The 20685-nt window shown below is 32.5% G+C and overlaps 1 protein-coding gene and 1 non-coding gene across 8 annotated transcripts in view; both read right to left on the bottom strand.

The window, feature by feature from the left end:
* The window catches only part of LRRIQ1 (leucine rich repeats and IQ motif containing 1), a 232535-nt gene that overhangs the window by 59506 nt on the left and 152344 nt on the right, over positions 1-20685 (bottom strand). The gene's annotated exons all lie outside the window — the stretch shown is intronic.
* On the bottom strand, positions 7241-7343 carry LOC125171394 (U6 spliceosomal RNA). Its single transcript, XR_007154310.1, has one exon. It is a non-coding gene; the product is annotated as a U6 spliceosomal RNA (small nuclear RNA).

Raw genomic sequence — 20685 nt, 5'->3', positions numbered from 1 at the left:
TGAGTTTCAAACCCATCTATCTTAAAAAAAAAGAAGAAAATGTTTCATTGTAGCCAACATTTTATAGGACTTGTTTTTTAGTTTTTACATGAAAAATACAAAGATCAAATTTGGTAGAGTACAATTCTAGTATGAAAAGAATATCTATCCATTATGATGTTTTTTCAGGCTGATTTTAAAGTCAATTGTTCTTATACTAACTTTATACATACGTAGAATTCATAAATTATATTGAGGGTATTTGAAACAGAGTTTTAATTTTGCATAAAACTCATCTTGGTTTGTGTAAGCTAATGCAATATTTTAAGCTTGGAATATAATAATATGAGGTTTAGGGAACCTGTGCTTATGCCATAGTAGCTATTTCAAAAAAGGAGGTGGGAAGCATAACAATGTAAATGGATATGGGAATATGCAAGAGGAGAAATTTATATAAGGTAAGAATACAAGGAAACAATGAAAATAGTAAAGGAAAAGAAAAAAGAAAATTAAAAATCCAACCTTTCTATTCAAATATAACATTTATACATTTGTGTTTGTTTTTTTGTTCATTTGTTTGTTTTAATCTGTGGATGTTACTACTACGTCAATGGTATACATTTCCGAACTACACCAAACACGTGCTGTTTTAGACCCTTCCTCCATAGACTTGATCTTTTTTTGAGCCATTACCATATTTAGGGACTTGTTAGGTTTGTAGTTTGATTGACAGTACACCAGAGAAAGGTACTTCTTAAAAACTAACTCCTGGTAATCAAGCTAACAAGAATTCTATAATTTAAAACCCAATATTTAAAATTTTATCTTATTAATTCACTGTAGATCTTTGCACACAGAAAGTCACCTTATATTTATTTGCAAGTTGTTTGGAAAACAAATGAAGCATGACGCAAGGCCAACCACAAATGCTTGATGCATGTGGCACACACACTTATACATACATTTGTCATTCTGTATGTTGAGGATGAAATACCTATCGTGTCTTTTTTCCTTAAAAGTTGCTGTTGAAATTGGTGAAATGACTCGTTTTCAATTCAAAAAGATAGGGTGGCCAGTTCTCAGGAAAGCTAAAAATCAAGGTGTTTATTTCTCTAAACTATGTGAACTTAGTGAAGTTAACTTGCTGTTGCTTCTCATGCCATCTTACGTTTCTAAAAGGCCCTATCTCTTGCTTCCTGAGCTTAAGTCAACCCCTCCATGTTTGCTATATTGGAGGAGCAATGGCTTGCCATGAGAGAGCTGACCGTTGAATCCATGAGGAGACACCATTCTTGTAACTGACCATATAGGTATGTAGAAACTATACGGGAGACTCAAACAAAGGGAACTTTTGGCATTATCACTTCCAGTTACTGTACAGCATTAAGTATTTTCTCCAGCAGAGTCCCAACCTTTTATCAGCCTTTCTTGGTTAACCAAACCAGATGTTGGGCCTGTAAGGGCAGTGATAGAAAGTAGTGAGGACTCAGTGACCACTGATAATCAACTGAGCCTATAGCTAGAACCTTATCACTCTTGATATGTGGAGAATCTTTGTGTAACAATTGTACTTTTATTTTTTTATTTTTATTTGCTTTTTTTAAATTGTGCTTTTAGCTAAAATACAAAAAAATTATCTGTGTCTTTCTGTTTTTTTTTAAATAATGACATATACTTGCAATAGTCACTTTTTAAAGTACTCATTTTGGAAAGTTTTCCTCAGCTCTGCAATAACACTCCATAAATCCTAAGTGGTTTTACATCAGACCTCAGCCAAAGTTCTAAACAACAGTCCTGAGTAAAGATGAGAGATTTCACTGTAAGGGCCCAATTCATATTAACCATTTTAACCCTAAGGCATAGATTGGTAGATTGGCGTGTGCTCAGTGTAAGAAACAGAACAAACATATTGGTGAAGTTGGCCGGATGTACTTGAAGATACTGCAATTCATATACTGAAGAAATTGATTTTGTTTTGGTTAAACTATTTCAGGATTACTCCTGTCACTGAGAAGAAGAAAAGACAATTAACTCTTTTAAACTTGCAGAGGAAGTTCTGTTTTTAGCATCTTGCATAAGAAGAATAATGGTGATATGGATAACTTAATGGATGCTTGTCATTAGTCAGGCTGCTCAGTAAAACCTTTCCGTTGTAGAAGAGGCACCATTCTGCCTGCAGAAACTGAAACCTTTTACCTCCTCTCCTTTCCTACTTCTTTGGGTCTTGCTTCATTAATTTGAAGTCTTATTTCCTTTGTATTTTGTTTCATTACACTCTCCTTGTTTTTTCTCTTTTTCTAAATCCCAGTCTCCTTCAAGGGCTCCTCTGCCCTTGCCATCCCTTCCAATCTCAGGATTCTTCTTGGGTTTGATCTTGGCCCCATTTTTTTTTTTCTTAGGCTATAATTTTCCTGTATGAGGATATTCATCCAAGTTCTTCCATCATTTTCATGATCTCCTTTTGAAACATGTATCCATCCAAAGCTTTGCCATTTAGACATTGCACACATAATTTAAACTGAGTATGTAAAAAAGCTGAACTCATGTATTATCCCACTTTTTCCAAATTCCCCAAATGGTACCACCATTGTCAATGTATAAATCAGAGACCAGAGTCGTACTGAACCAGCATTCTTCCTCAACCTACAGCTGAATATTTTACCTCTTAAATTCTTTTCAATCTGTCAAATTTCCTGGATTCCTGTTGCTACTATTTTGTATCAGGCTACCATCATTTCTTCTGAATTACTCTAACAGCCCTTTCACTGGTCCTTTGTTTGTTTGTTTTGGTCTTGCTCCCATGTACCTATCTCCATACTGCAAATGACCTTGCTAAAACATAAATCTAATTTTGCTGCTTCATAGGTTAAACTCCTGATTCTCCATTGCCCTTGGATTAAGTTCATGTTTTATTTTTATTTTTTGCATGGCATACAAGCCATGCATATACCTTCAGACACATGTTAGATTCTTGCCTCAATCACACAAAAATATTATAATTACTCAAAATGGGTTCTTTTGCCTATAGACCTATGCTTCAGATTACCCACTTTGCCAATGTTGTTTTTGATTTGTCTTCAGGTCTCAGTTTGGAAATTATATTCTTTGGGGTAAGTCCTTGATCTGTCAGCACTATATTTCCTATTCAAGTTAACTTGGAGATGTCCTCCAAAGGTTCCTATAAAGACTCCATGATAGCATTTATTATGTTATATTTTCCTTTCCTATTCATGTGTCTGTTTTTCCTACTATATATAAACTCTTTAAGGGGTACATAGTAGGATAGTGCTCAATAAATACCTGTGAAATGAATAATTGTCACAGTTGATTAATGTTCTATAAGTGACCTGAGAAGTGTTGAGCTGGGATTTAGATTTTTAGCATGTAGATAAACCTGTGCATTGTGGAGGATAACACATTCCTATATATAATTAACTTAATCATTACAGTAGAAACTTCAGCCCCGAAAATCATAATTAGCTTGGGATAAAAACTGCCAGTGAAAGGTGGCAAATTAAAAAGCAAACAAACAAAAACTACTCCATCATATAAGGTGACTTTATAAAATGTCCACAGTGTATGCAGTCCTAGAGGAAATCAGTTCAGCTTTAAAAAGCTCACTAAAAGAAATGAAGTCTCTTTTGACATTAATGGAAATATTATTCTTTTCTTCATGAAAAAAATAAGTGTTCATTAAACCCATATGCTTCAAATAAATGTTTTCTAAATTTTCAGTATATCATAATATCCTACACACAGGGAGATTAAGATTCAATTATCATTTGGGACACACAAAAAAAGCTAATTATTTATATTTTAAATACATATGGCAACCTTCCCATGACTATTTTCTTTTCTCCTAATGGCCTTTCTTAGTAATATAATAAAAAAATATTCTTGGTTTCATGGATAGAGATGAGTTCATCTCTTTACCAAAAGCTTTTGGAGGACATAGTTACATGATGAGCAAAATGCTACATACAATGGAACTATTTTTGGTAACTTTGATAAATGGCTGATTCTATGTATCTCATGCTGGAAACACTAAAAATATGTTTCCATTATAAAGTATAAGTGGTCTGTACATGTTTATTAAAAGAAGTTATTGCATCATACCTCATGAATAAAGCACAAATAAAATTGGAGTTTGGCACTAACAGAATTTTAAATTCATTAACATCTGTATAAATACTTGTTGATAGGCTGTTTATGGCTTCTTCCTTAACCAATCCAATCTGTTGTTGGAAAGTTGATGGCATTGGCATGAAACCAGTAACTCTAAGAGCCATTTGTGTGTGACAAGCAACATTCCTATTCTTTTATGATATATTTAAATAAATATGTAATTGATCACTAAGGAAAATTATTTCATGAATAAAGAAGAGGATTGTTGTTGCAAAACTTTAAAAACAGAAATTTTGGGAATGGAGCCAAATTTGTATGTAAGGGTCAAAGGCTAACTGCAGCACTAATCACTCCTTTACATATTTCATTATAGTTTATGGCAGGGAGGTTAAAAAAAAAAAAGTACTAGAATGAAAAATACTTGCTAGTTTCTGACATTTAAATTAATTCTCAAAATTTGTCTGTCTGGGGGGTTGGCTGATACGTAAAGTATATGAAGGATCTTTATGAGAAAGCAAAGGAAAGTTAGTTACTAAATTATCTTTTAAAATATATAGATTTTGCAGATGCAATTTTCAATATTATAGAAATGCTATATTTAAGTGAATCCCTCTGAAATAACAGAAACATTCACAAAGTGGATGTAGTTGTGCTTATTAACCATTTATAATAGGTCTTCTGTATTCAACTAATATATATTTCTACCAGAAAGAAGATGTTTTGCCATTTATATGTTCAGTTGAATATAATCTCATTAATATCTTTATAGTGGAGTATCAAATATTACAAAACTAGTAGTCCTTCATTTTCTTCTGCGAGAGCAATATAAAGTTATATAGTCATATGTATAGTCACATTAATGTGTAATTTGTCCCCATGTTTGCTGTTAACTAGGGCTGGGACTAGGGTAAGTCAAGTGGGGCAAATGAAATACCTCAGGCACAAAATTTAACGGGGTAACAAAAATCTCAGGAATCAAGGTTAAAAATATTTTCATGTAATATTTTAAATAAAAATTAATGGAAAAATCCCTGATAAACAAAAAAGCTTTAAATGACAGGATCAGTAATAGTGCTGTGCCAAGCTGTATTGGAACCTGAAGTAAAAGGAAAAGTAAGTACTCATCCTTCATTGTCATGGCTTTGGCAGATTTACCCATTTCTAAGTAATATTAAGTGTTAACGGGATGTTTTTAGAACTACCCGGTAGCCATTGTCTAAGATTGCTTTCTGTGTTTCCTATGAATCTGGCGCACCATTTAATTTTTCATTAGAAGAGGTTCTGGAATTGTGACATTTGAGAAATTGATTATAGAATAAATTAATTCAGTCTATATTGGAGAGGCTACACCTTAGTGATCTATCTGCTAGCATCTATCTTGCATGTTGTAAGTTGGCTTTTTCACCTACTAACTGTGTGATGTTGGGCAAATTATCTACCTTCTCTCTTCCTCAGTTTTTTCCTCTTAAAATATATATAATAATATAAAATAACTGGATACATATCATGCCTAACATATAGTAAGGATTTAATTACTGTAGCCATTTTGCTATTTTTACCCCTAAGTTAATGGCTATTATGCATAGTCTTAGTGCTACCTCAGTTGCCAAGGGCCAAGACTTAGCTATGTAGGAGGTAGGACTATCTGTAGGAGTCTTCAAATCCAGGCCAAACTAAGGTTCCAGGGGGTCACTGGAAAGATTCCAGGATTAACCACAAAACTACAAAGAACGATTTTCTGGGGGAGTCCAGTGAGTCCTCCTTACCAGAATTCTAAACCTTGTAACAGGTATTTTTTAATGTATTTTATTTCATAATATATGAGGATTTTAGTGTGTCTTTAAAAAAAAAAAGTTGATTTCCAGAAGATAACAAGGGTACACACTCCTAATTGATTTCAAGTTATTTCAAATAATTTTTAGCAATTGCTCAGTAATAACCATGAAGGAGGTTCCATTGACATGATTCTCTCCTGTTTCACTCTCTCAATTTAATTACTGTTGGAAAATATTCCCCTATCCAATCTAGACTCCCTCAGGGAGTGTTAATATAGTAGGTCATCCAAACTAGGGTCCACCCAACGGAATAAAGGAGAGGCTGATGATATAAGTAGGTTGGCCCTCAAAATATCATGGCCATAGGGCCACATAAATATTACTTCCACCTGTTTTTTGTTTGTTTGTTTGTTTGTATAGTTGGACTTCAGATTCTTGCTGTATCTAAAAGCTTCTACTCTGGTAAAAAGACATATCTAATTCTACTCATTTATGTATATATCTTAATTGAGGGCCAAGTACATGATTAATTTCCTTTACTAGTTTTACTTCAAAAGAAGCCAATAAATAGTTTTATATTGATACACTAATGATAGAGACTTGATGGACCCAATTAAACATTTTTATATCATTATAATCACTGCTTTTTTATAGCTACAAAACAGAAATACTCATAGTACGTATGTTAATACATTCATAATGCATTTCTCATTGACTATTAGTTTTCTGCATGTGATGATTTTTCTACTTGTCAAAAAGAATACAGATATGCTTCTGTCACAGAGCTAACATCACATAAAATATTGAATATATATTAAAATATTGCTTGCATTATAAAAACCAATAAGTAAATATAAGTAAAAATAATTTTCTTTCGCAGTTTGAATGAAAAACATATTAGAGACTAATAAACCTGGTCCCAAACTTATTGCTTTCCATAGGTTATAATTTAAACAAATATCTCCATACACTGAAGATTTAAGAGTTTTCTAAGTGTATACTTTATTGATGCAAAACTTTTTCTTTCATCATATTTTGTTTAGAAAGATAGATTTTTATTTTAGCTAGCAGAAGTTCATTCGTACATGAATAAGGGCCTCTATTCACTGATTTCACTTTTAATTGAAAAGATAGGTGAAAGTATTATTGTTCTACTTACATTGTAGTCAGGAATAAAGTCAAGATAGGCATTACAAGTCTTCCCTACAAAATTAATTTTTGGCTTTAAGCTACCCATATAAATATTGATATGTGGAAGCTCTTTTCTGAAGAGAAATTGGGGGTGGGGTTTGAAGCTGGAAGGGACTTCAATTGATCAAGTCACTTTGTGTATCATAGACATAGACCATTAGGAAGGAAAGCAAAATATGGAGCACTTCATGAATTTGCATGTCATCTTGTGTAGGCCATGCTAATCTTCTCTATGTCATTCCAATTTTAGTATATGTGCTGCCACGTGGGCACGGAAAGCTCCTTTTAATCATTTTTATTTTGTTGTGATATATACAATGTACAGAAAGTTTTGGCTTTAGCAGGTGTTTATAATTTCAAGGTGTATAAGTAATTACACATACATAAATATTATATAAATTACATTTTATATAAACTATATTTTATTTTATTTATATATTTATTTTATTTATATATTTATTTTATATATTTATATATTTATTTTTATTTATTTATTAAATATTTATTAAATATTTATTAAATGTAATGTATATTAAATATATATTAAATATATTAAATATTTATATATTTAAAATATTTATATATTTTATTTTATTTATATATTTATATTTGTATAAATATATAATATAAAAATATAGACACAAAAATATATATAAACATAAAATGTTTATGTTTATATATATTTATAGTTTATATAAAATTATATACTTTATTAAAATTATTCTATAAATAAAAATATAAATACATATTCCATGTGACCTCCGATCATTTAAAAAAAATAGAACACTGCTTGCATACAAGAAGTCTTGCTCAAAAGTCTCTTCTCTTAGGGTAACCACTATGCTAAAGTTTATAACCGTGACTTTCTTGATTTCCTTAAAATTTTCACTACTTATGTATAAGCATTATAGTATAGCTTTGCTTGCAACAATTCTATAGGTATTCTTTTGTGTTTCTTTGCTCAATATTGTTTATGAGATTCATCCGTGTTGCTGTGTATAGGTGCAATTCATTACTTTTCAGTGTCATACTGTTTTCCACTGTATGGATGTATTAGAGTTTATCCATTCCATTGTTGTTAGACACATGGGCTATTTCCGGTTTGGGTTATTAAGAAAGATACTGCCCTATCCTTGTACAAATTCCTATAGGGCAAGCATCTAAGAACGTATTCGAAGGACTGTATGAAATGGATATCTTCAAGTCAACCACATGTAACATTGTTTTCCAAATGGTTGTACTAAATTATACTTCAATTAGCAAAATATAAGTCCTATTGGTTATGTGTTTTCCAAATCTTATTTTTGTTAGGATTTTTTTTTAAACTTTGCAGATTTAATTTGTATATCTCTGCTACAAAATGAGATTAAACACCTTTTTATATGTTCACAAGTTATTTGGATTTCTTCTTTTGTGAAAAATATGTTAAGGCTTCTTATTTATTTTTTTCTATTAGGCTATTTGTATTTTAATGACTTTTAGGAATTATACACTCTGGATATTATACATTCTGGATCTTTGTTGATTATATGTGTGGCAAATGCCTTCTCCATCTCTGTGGGTTATTGTTTCACTACTATTATGACATTTTGGCTTTATAGAGATTCTTAATTTTAATGTCAATATATTTATCAAGATGACCAGTACTTTTGCATATTGTTAAAGAAATAATTCCATACCCAATGTTATATTCTTCCACATTGTCTTCTGTTAAGTTTTATAATTTTGCTTCTTATATTTAGTTCTTTAAGGTGGGCATAATTAATTTTTTTTTTAATGTTTATTTACTTTTGAAACAGAAAGAGGGAGACACAGAATCCAAAGCAGGCTCCAGGCTCTGAGCTGTCAGAACAGAGCCCGATGCGGGGCTCAAACTCACCGACCATGAGATCATGACCTGAGCTGAAGTTGGACGCTTAACCAATGGAGCCACCCAGGCGCCCCAATTAATTTTTAATATAGATAATTTATTAAGATTTATTGGAAAGTCTATCTATTCCCCACTGACTTAGAATGCAATTTGTCTTATAATATCAATTAAACATATATGCAGGGGTCTCCATAAGTTATTATTTTCTGTACTATTTTACTCTACCCTGTCCTACCCTATCATAGAATTACCATCTCATCCTACCTCATCTCATCTCGTCCATACCGTACCACCCATACCATGCAATACTATTTGCTTCAGCTCTATAATAAGAGATTATTAATAATAAGTTATGGTGTTTGGCAAGGCCTCTCGATTTAGCCATCTTTGTTGAATGTGTTTTGGCTATTTGAGGATTTTGACTTCCCACACATTTTTAGATTCTGCTTGTCAATGTCCATAAATACCTCTTGGGATTTAATTGAGAGAGCATAGTATCCACTGTTAATTTGGGGAGAATTTAAATCTTTGAAATTGAGTCTTTCAATTCATAGATTTACTTATAGTTTTTCTTTAACATTTTTTGATAGAGTTCTACAATTTCCCTGGTAAGGTCTTGTACCTCTTTTGTGAGACACATTCTTTGGCACATGATTTAAAAAATACTATCACATGTCTCTCTCTGTCCCAAAAATAAATAAATGTTGAAAAAAAAAATTAAAAAAAAAAATACTATCACAGTTTGAAATTTTTTTCCATTCTGGTTGCTTGCCTAGAATGTTAGGTTTAATATTAGAGTTAAGGTCAGTCTGGGTATTATATTTTTCTACGAATTGTTCACTTTCTCCAAATTTTCAAATGTACTGCCATATGGTTGTTCACAATATTCCCTTACTACTGTTTTAGTTTGTATCATTTGTCATCCATCCCAGTTTTCCTTCTTGATATGGGTGTTTGTGCTTTCTCTTTCATTTTCATAATGAGACTTGCCAGGGGTTCATCAAATTTCTTTCAAAAAATGTATCTTTATCGATTAATTGTTTTACTTTTAAAAATTATATTAACTATTGCTTTTATACTGCAATACATAGATTTTTTTATTGTTAAGTTACTTTTTAATATTTATGATTTTTTGACTCATGAATTTTTCAGATGTTTCTTAATTTTCAAGAAAATAAATACTATCTGGTTATCTTATTATGGTTCATTTATGGTTTATTACATTTCATTCAGAAAACACACTGCACATGATTTCAATTCTTAAGAAATTTCTGAGACCTAATTTCAGGTCAGTATAAGTTAAAGTTTTGTAAATTTCCTGTATGTGTATGAGGGTAATGTACATTCTCCAGTTGTTGAGTATTTTATATATGTCCTTTAAGCAAATGCTATTAAATTGGTTTATCAAACCATGTCCTTACTGATTTTTTGAGTGCTTGTTCTATAAATTGCTAAAAAGGATATAATAAAATTCTTCCAATATAGTTTAGAATTTTTGACCTCTCTTTGCTACTTCCTTAATATTTGCCTTATATTATTTAAAAATTAATAACATTCATTTTTTAGATCACTTTTAGGTTTAAAACAAAATTTGAAGGTAGAGACATTTTTCCATACACTCCCTTTCCCTACATGTTCAAAGCTTCCCCCATTACCAACATGCTGCCACTCCCCACCACAGTGGTACATTTGTTACAATCTATGAACCTACACTGAAACATCATAGTCACCCAAGGTCCACAGTTTACATTAGGATGCACTCTTGATGCTGTACTTTCTATGGATTTGGACAAATGTATAATGACTTGTATCCACCATGACGGTATCATGCAGAATAGTTTTTCACTGCTCTATAAATCCTCTATGCTCTGCCTCTTTACTCCTTCTCCCCAGTCCCAGCCCCTAGCAATACTGATTTTTTTACTATCTCCATAAGTTTTGCCTTCTCCAGAATGTCACATACTTGGAATCATACATAGTCTTTTCAGGTTGGCTTCTTTCGCTTAGTAATATGCATTTAATGTTCTTCCATGTCTTTTCATGGCTTGGTAGCTCATCTGCTTTCATTGTTGAATAATATTCCATTGTCTGATGTGCTACAGTTTATCCATTTATCTACTGAAGGATGTCTTGGTTGTTTTCAAATTTTGGCAATTATCAATAAAGCTGCTATAAACATCTGTGTGAAGATTTTTGTTTGGACATAAGTTTTCAACTCATTTGGATAAATACCAAAGACTGAGATTGCTGGATCCTCCATTAAGAATATTTTTAGTCTTATAAGAAAGTTCCAAACTGTCTTCCAAAGTGGCTGAACCATTTTGCACTCCTATCATCAATAAATGAGAGTTCTGTTGCTCCATACCTTGTCGAAATTTGGTGTTGTCATAATTCTGAATTTTGGCCATTCTAACAGGTGTGTAGTGGTATCTTGTTGTAATTTGTATCTCCTTGAAGACATACGATGTGGTATGTATTTTCATATACTTATTTGCCATCTGTATATCTCTGTTGAAATGTCTGTTAAGGTCATTGGCTCATTTTTTAGAAATTGGGTTGTTTGTTTTCTTCTTATTGAGATTTAAGAGTTCTTTGTATATTTTGGATAGTAGTCATTTATTAGATAAATGTTCTGCAATTCTTTTCTCCTCATCTGTGGCTTCTCTTCTCATTCTCTTGACATTGTCTTCAGCAGAAAACAGGTTTTTGATTTTATTGAAGTCCAGTGTATCAAATTATTTATTTTATGCATTGCACCACTGGTGTTGCTTCTAAAAAGTTATAGCTATGACCAAAGTCATCTAGATATAGATCTTCTCCTATGTTATCTTATAGGAGTCTTAAGAGTTTTGCATTTTACATTTAGCTCTGTGATCTATTTTGAGTTAATATTTGTGAGTGGTATAGGTCTATGTCTAGATTTTTTTTTATGTGGATGTCATCTTCTTCTAGCACCATTTGTTGAAAAGACAGTCTTTGCTCTTTTGTCAAAGATAGACTGACATATTTGTATGGGTCTATTTCTGGGCTGTCTAAATTCTGCTCCATTGATCTATTGGTTTATTCTTTTGCCAATACCACACTGTGTTGGTTACTGTAGCTTTATAGCAAATCTTGAAAACAAGTATTGTCAGTCCTCCAAATTTGTTCTCCTTTAATATTGTGTTGGCTATTCTGAGTCTTTTACCTTCTCATATACATTTTAGAATCAGTTTGTTAATATCCACAAAATGATTTTCTGGGATTTCACTGAGTCTACAGATCAAATTAAGAGGAACTGAAATCTTGCCAATATTGAGTTCTTCTATGCATGTGCATAGAATATTTAGCAATTTATTGAGGTCTTTGATTTACTTCATCAAAGTTTTGTAGCTTTTCTCATATAGATCTTATACATATTTTGTATATTTACACCTAACATTTAACTTGGGGGGACAATGTAGACGGTATTGTGTTTTTAACTTCAAATTTCACTTGTTCATTGCTAGTACATAGGAAAGTGATTGACTATTGTATCTTACATCCTGAAACTTTGCTATAATTGTTTATTAGTTCCAGAAGTTTTCTTATGCTTTCAAATTTTCTATATAGATGATCATGTTGCTGCAAACAAAAACATTTCATTCTTTCTTCCCACTCTGTATACCTTTTATTTCCTTTTCTTGTCTATTGCATTAGTTAGCACTTCCAGTACAAGGTTGAAAAGAAGTGGTTACAGGCAACATCCTTGTCTTGTACTTGATTTTAGTGGGAAAGCTTTGACTTTCTCACCATTAAGTGTGATGTTAGCTATAGGTTTGTTTGTAGACATTTTTTACCAATTTGAAGAAGCTCCCCTCTATTCCTAGTTTATTGAATTTTATCAGGAATGGTGGGTTTTGTGAAATGTGTTTTGGCTTCTACAGGTATCATGTGATTTTTCTTTTTTAGCCTGGTGATGTGATGGACACATTGATTTTTCAATGTTTAACTGGCTTTGCATACATGGGATAAATCCCAAAATAGTGTGTATAATTCTCATTATAAATTGTTGGATTTGATTCACTAATATTTTGTTGAGAATTTTCTGTATCACGTTCATGAAAGATATTGGTCGGTAGTTTTCTTGTAAAGTCTTTGTCTGTCTTTGGGATTAGGGTAATTCTGGCCTTAAAGAATGAATTAGAAGGTATCCTTTCTGCTTTTATCCTTTGAAAGAAATTGTAGTAAATTTGTATAATTTCTTCCTTAAATGTTTGATAGAATTCACCAGGAACCCCTCTGGGCCTGGCACTTTCCATTTTGGAAAGTGATTAATTTTTTATTTAATTTATTCAAGAGATATAGGCTTATTCAGCTCGTCCATTTATTATCATGTAAGTTTTGGCAAATTGTGTTCCAAAGAATTGACCTATTTCATCTAGGTTATTATAGTTATGGGCATGGAGTTATTCATAGCATACCTTTATTTTTCTTTTACTGTCCATGGAATTAGAGTGATGTCCCCTCTATCATTTCTGATATTAGTAATTTGTGTCCTCTCTCTTTTTTTTTTCTTAGTTAGCCTGCCTAGAGGCTTATTAATCCTGTTGATCTTTTTAAAGGACCCGCTTCTGGTTTCATTGATATTATCTATTGATTTCCTGTTTACCATTTTATTGATTTCTTCTCTAATTCTTTTTTTTTCTGCTGCTTACTTTTAATTTGCTTTACTTTTCCAAGTTTCCTAAGTAGAAATTTAGATTATTGATTTCAGATCTTTTTTTAAATGTTTATTTATTTATTTTGAGAGAGAGAGGAAGGGGCAGAGAGGAAGAGAGAGAATCTGAAGCAGGCTCCTTGCTGTCAGTGCAGAGCCCAATGTGAAGCTCGATCTCACGAACTGTGAGATCATGACCCACGACAAAATCAAGAGTTGGATGCGTAACCAACTGAGCCACCCAGGCACCCCTCTTCTTTTCTAATATATGCACTTTGCTATAAATTTCCTTCTAAGCACTGCTTTTGCTGCATCCCACACATTTTATAATAAGTGGTGTCTTCATTTCACTTTCATTGAATTTAAAAGTTCCATTAAGTTCCAAATATTTGTAAATTTTTCTTAGTTTAGTGATTTTACTTCTGCAAAAATTAGTCAAAGGATTCATAAAATAAAAGAATGTAAAATAAGACACTACATACCTAAAATATGGGTAGGGAAAGGCGGGAAGAATGGGTTTAAACCTAAGCAATTTTCAACTTTATATAAATATGCAGAAGATGTTATATGCAAACCTAATGGTAACCACAAACCAAAAACCGGTAATAGATGTGCAAAGAATAAAGAGAGAGGAATCTAAGTATATCACTAAAGAAAGCCACAAACCATGAAAAAGAACAAGAGAAGAAAGAATCAGAGAAAATCTATAGAAACAATTACAAAGGAGTAACAAATGTCAATAAATACATATCTATCAATAATGACTTTGAATATAAATGGACTAAATGCTTTTTTTGGAAGAAAAAAAAAAGACCCATCTATATGCTGACTACAAGAGACTCATTCAGACTGAAAGACACCTGCAGATTGAAAGTGAGGGGATGGAGAAACATTTATCATGCAAATGGATGCCAAAATAAAGCCAGGGTAGCAGTACTTATATTGGACAAAATTGACTTCAAAACAAAGAATGTAACAAGGGACAAAGAAGGACACTATATAATAATAAAGGGAGCAATCTAACAAGAGGATATAACAATTATAAATATTTATGCACCCACCATGAAAGCACACAAATACATAAAACAGTTAATAACAAACATAAAAGAAATACTTGATAGTAATACAATAATACCAGGGGACTTAAACATCTCACTTACATCAATGGACAGATCATCCAAACAGAAAATTAACAAGGAAACTATGGCTTTTAGTGACACACTGGACCAGATGGATTTAACAGATACATTCAGAACATTCCATTCTAAAACAGCCAGATAGACATTCTTTTCAAGTACACATGGAACATTCTGCACACCAGATCACACATTAGGCCACAAAACAAGGCTTGAAAAATTAAAAAAAAAAAATCAAAGTCATAGCATGCATCTTTCCTGACTTCAATGATATGACATGAGACATCAACCAAAAGAAAAATCTGGAAAGGCCACAGATACATGGAGGTTAAATAACATGCTTCTAAACAATGAATAGGTCAACCAAGGAATCAAAGAAGAAATCCCAAATTACATGAAAACAAATGAAAATGAAAACACAAGGGGCCAAAATCTTTGGGATGCAGCAAAAGGGGTTCTAAGAGGAAAGTTTATAGCAATACAGGCTTACTTCAAGAAGCAAGTAAAATTTCAAATAAAGACCTAACTTTACACCTAAAAGAAGTAGAAAAAAAGAAGAACAAACAAAACCCAAATCCAGCAAAAGGAAGCAAATAATAAAGATTAAAACAGAAATAAGTGATATAGCAACTTAAAAAAAATAGAACAGTTCAATAAAACCAGGAGCTGATTCCTCTAGCCAGACTTATGGAGGGAGAGAGAGAGAGAGAGAGAGAGAGAGACAGAGACAGAGACAGAGAGAGAGAACCCAAATAAAATTACCAGTGAATGAGAAGAAATAGCAACCAACATCACAGAAATACAAATAGTTGTAACAGAATATTATAAAAACCTATAGGTCAACAGATTGGAAAACCTAGAAGAAATAAATTCCTAGAAACATATAAACTACCAGTTACTAGCAATGAAATTGAGTTAGTAATCAAAAAACTCCCAAAAAACAAAAGTCCAGGACCAGATCAATTCACAGGCAAATTCTACCAAATATTTTAAAAAGAGTTAATACTTACTCTTCTCAAACTATTCCAAAAAATGGAAGAGGAAAGAAAACTTCCAAATTCATTCTATGAAGCCCGTATCATCCCGTTACCAAAACCAAATAAGGACACAACAACAACAAAAAGAGTACTACAGATCATTATCTCTCATGAATATAGATATAAAAATGTTCAACAAAATATTAGCAAACCAAACCCAACAACGTATTAAAAAATCATACATCATGATCAAGTAGGATTTATTCTCAAGATGCTAGTGGTGGTTCAATATTCACAAATCACTCAACATGGTATGTCACATCAATAAGAGAAAGAATAAAACCATACAATCACACTTCGTTATTTTATTTGTTTACTAGGGACAGAAAACTTTATAGTTTTAGAACTAATGATGAGATTAGACATTAATCTTTGCAGTAAACACACACCTTACTTACAGCTTTCTAAATCCTATAGTCAGCAGTTGCAGGATAAGTTAAATCTATAAAAAATCATTTATTCAATATCAGCTACTAGAAGAAGTATAGTTTCTTAAAAGAATTCAGTTCTATATGTTATATTAATAATTCACAAATAAATACTGATTTTAGGAATAGTCAAGTGTGAATGTGATTTGATATAAACCACAGCTATGACATTTTGCTTTACTAATGGATATGTCCTGCCCCAGAAATATTGGGTAAAATAAAATTCTGCAAATCAAGCATTTTTCTATTCACATCAGTTTTTGGTCAGAAGCAAGGTATAAATAAAGTCATAGTCCTAAATTAATAAGATTTTTGTTATATTGTTATCTCAGAGTTCGCATCATTTCCTCTGAAATGTCTTTATTACCTGTAGTTTCCAGCATTTCTAATTTCTCTCCTACAACAGAAATTTATAGACCAACATTTAGTGGACACCCTCTGAGTTAACTCCTAGCCCCCCCTTTTTGGGTTTCTCCCCTTCCCCCATTCACACATTGTATAGAGCACCCTCAGTGGGTATGTTTACTAAAGAGTCATAGCTGATGGGACTGAGTAATATTACATTGTATATGTATATACCACTCCTTATTTATACATTCATCTACCAGTGGACACTTGGGTTGCTTTCATATCTGGGGTACTGTAAATAATGCTACAATAAATATCAGGTTGCATATATTAAAAAAAAGCCATGTGATAATTTCAACAGAGACAGTAAAAAATTTTACAAAATACAACATTCATTCATTCATAATAAAAACCCTCTGCAAAGTAGGTCTAGAGGGAGCATATCTCAACATAATAAAGGCCTTATATGAAAAACCCACAGCCAACATCATACACAATAGGTGAAAACTGAGAGCTATTCCCCCAAGGTCAGGAACAAGACAAGGATGTCCACTCTCACTCACCATTTTGACTCAACATAGTTCTGGGAGTCCAAGCCACAGAAATTAGACAATATAAAGAAGGAAAACTCTCACTATATATAGATGACATGATACTATATACAGAAAACCCTAAAGACTCCACCAATAACTACTAGAACTGATCAATGAATTCCGTAAAGTTGTAGGATACAAAATCAACACATGGAAACCTGCTGCATTTCTATACACCAATAATGAAGTAGCAGGAAGTGAAATTAAGAAAACAATACCATTTACAAGTGCATCAAAACAACAAAATATCTAGGAGTAAACTTAATCAAAAGGTGAAAGACCTTTACTCTGAAAATTATAAAATGCTGATGAAAGAAATTCAAGATGACTGAAAGAAATAGAAAGACATTTCATGCTCATGGAATGGAAGAACAGATATTGTTAAAATGTCTATAATACCCAAAGAAATCTACACATTTAATGCAATCAAATACCAACAGTGTTTTTCACAGGGCTAGAAAAAATCTTAAAATTGTATGTAACCACAAAAGACCTCAAATAGCCAAAACAATCTTGAAAATGAAAAAAAAAAAACTGGAGGCATCACAATTCCAAACTTAAAGTTATATTACAAAGCATAAATAATTAAAATAGTATGTTACTGGCACAAAAATAGACACATAGATCAATAGAACGGAAAAGAGATCCCAGAAGTAAACCTACAATTATATGGTCAATTAATCTTCATCAGAGGAGGAATGAATATACAATGGGAAAAAGACAGTTTCTTCAACAAATGGTGTTGGGAAAACTAGACAGCCACATGCAAAAGAATGAAACTGGACCACTTTCTTTCACAATACATGAAATAAACTCAAAATGGATTAAGGGGTTAAATAAGAGACCTGAAAGCATAAAAACTTTTAAGTGAGCACAGGCAGTCAGACACTGCAACATTTTTCTAGATATGTTTCCTGAGGCAAGGAAATAAAACAAAAATAAACTATTGGATTCACATCAAAACAAACAGTTTCTGCACATTGAAGGAAACAATCAACAAAACCAAGAAGCAACCTACTAAATGGGAGATGAGCTTTGCAAGTGACATATTTGATAAAGCATTAGTATCAAAAATGTATAAAGAACTGATACAACTCCATACCCAAAACCTAAATAATCCAATTAAAAAATGGACAGAAGACATGAACTGACATTTCCTTGAAGAAGACCTACAAATGGCCAACAGATACATTAAAAGATGCTCAACATCACTCCTCATTAGGGAAATACAAATAAAAACTACAATGAGATATCAACTCATACCTGTTAGAATGGCTAAAATCAACAATAGAAGAAACAAGAAGTGCTGGCAAGAAGGTGGAGAAAAAGGAATCCTCTTGCACTGTTGGTGGGAATGCAAATTGGTGCAGCCACAATGGAAAACATAAGGAGGTACTTCAAAAAATTAAAAATAGAACTACATATGATCCAGGAACCACACTACTGGGGATATATTCCCAAAATACAAAAACACTAATTCAAAGGGATACATGCACCCCTATGTTTAATGCCATATTATTTACAATAGCCAAATATGGAAGTAGTCCAAGTGTCCATCAATAGATGAATGGATAAAGCAAATGCGGTACACACATAAAATAGAATATTATTCAGCTATAGAAAAGAATGAAATCTTGCCATTTGCAATGACATGGATGGAGCTAGACAGTATAAGGCCACACCATATAAGTCAGTCAGAGGAGGACAAATACAAATGCTCTCACTCGTATATGTAAGTTAAGGAACAAAACAAATGAGTAAAGGAAAAAAGAAAGAGAGAGACAAACCAAGAAACGGACTGTTTTGTTTTTTTTTTAAGTTTAGTTATTTTGAGAGAGTGAGCAGGGGAAGGACAGAGAGAGAGGGAGGAAGAGAGAATCCCATGCAGGCTCCATGTTCAGCACAGAGCCTGATAGGGGGCTCGATCTCATGACTGCGAGATCATGACCGGAGGCGAAATCAATAGACGCTTAACTGACTGAGCCACCCAGGTGCCCCAAGAAATAAACTCTTAACTATAGAGAACAAACTTATGGTTACCAGAGGGGAGGTTGTTGGGGGGGGGGGGCGGGATGAGGGAAATAATGGGTGGGAATTAAAAAACACACTTATCATGATGAGAAAAAGCATAAAATCAAGTGAAAAAAGTAAGTAAAAATACAAAATTGTGCCTTGAAAACAAACAAAAACAAATACAATATTTAAACAAAGAAAATGTCTGTATTTTGTTCTTATTCTGGTGAATTACAGCTTGACAGTAACTTCCATTCATACAATTTACAGATTACTGAGATATTCTACCTCTTCTGCCTTCTATTGTTTTTAAGACATCAGCTGTTAGTCTAACTGCAACTTCATTGGTAATGAGTCTCCTTTTTTTCTCAGTAAGATTTTTGTTTTCTGATGTATAAAGTTTTTCTCTGATGAGTCGGTCTGGATTTTGGGGACAAAAAATTATCCTGCTTATAATTCAATTTCTTGAAACTGTTGATGATGCCTTTCATTCAGCTCAGAAAAATTTTCAGTCATTATCTTACTGGATATTGCCATTGTCTCATTCCATTTAGACATAATTAAACCTTCCCTAACTTTTTCCATATATTTTTATTTCCTAATTTTTTCATCTATTGGCTTATCTTCACTAGATTATAGATAATGTTTTCTCACATATTTCCAAGTTCATTATTTCTTCAACTTTGTCTGATCTGCAGGTAAACCTATATTATAGGTTTTAATTTAAATTATTTTATTTTTCATTAAAAAACATTTTTTTCAACGTTTTATTTATTTTTGGGACAGAGAGAGACAGAGCATGAACGGGGGAGGGGCAGAGAGAGAGGGAGACACAGAATCGGAAACAGGCTCCAGGCTCTGAGCCATCAGCCCAGAGCCTGAAGCGGGGCTCGAACTCACGGACCGCGAGATCGTGACCTGGCTGAAGTCGGACGCTTAACCGACTGCGCCACCCAGGAGCCCCTATTTTTCATTTTAAAGTTTATATTCAGTTTTCTCTAACCTATTATCTCTTGCTGATTTTTCCAAAATATATTTTAATCCTTAAAGTAAGCATATTTATTTTATAAGTGTCTAATAAAAATTAATATAAATTATTTATGTTTTTTGTGATGTCTATTATTTCTATTGGTTTGACTCATGGTATCTTATTTTTCTTATAAATAAAAATGCATTTTTCCAGAGATGATAGGTTTTCAATTCTGCCAGGTACATAGGGGTGCTTTCAGATTGGGATCAGATTGTTTTCTAAATTATATTCCGAATTTATGTTTGTTTCAGAAAAAAAAAATACCATCCCTCTTTATTTCCCCACATACAAGTTCTATACCATCTGTTAGCCTTCTAATTCTTTCCTTTTCTATCTAAATTTACTCCTCTATCCCAATATCATAGCACTCATATAGTGCTTCTTTGCCCAAAAGTATTTCTGTACTTTAAGTTTTAACAATTTTTACCTTTTGTTTTCTATGTACTCACTGTTAGCACCTTTCCTAAAGTCAAGGCATCATA

The sequence above is a fragment of the Prionailurus viverrinus genome, chromosome B4 (assembly GCF_022837055.1).
Source record: "Prionailurus viverrinus isolate Anna chromosome B4, UM_Priviv_1.0, whole genome shotgun sequence".
Classification (NCBI taxonomy): Eukaryota; Metazoa; Chordata; class Mammalia; order Carnivora; family Felidae; genus Prionailurus; species Prionailurus viverrinus.
This window is presented reverse-complemented; position numbering and strand designations above follow the sequence as displayed.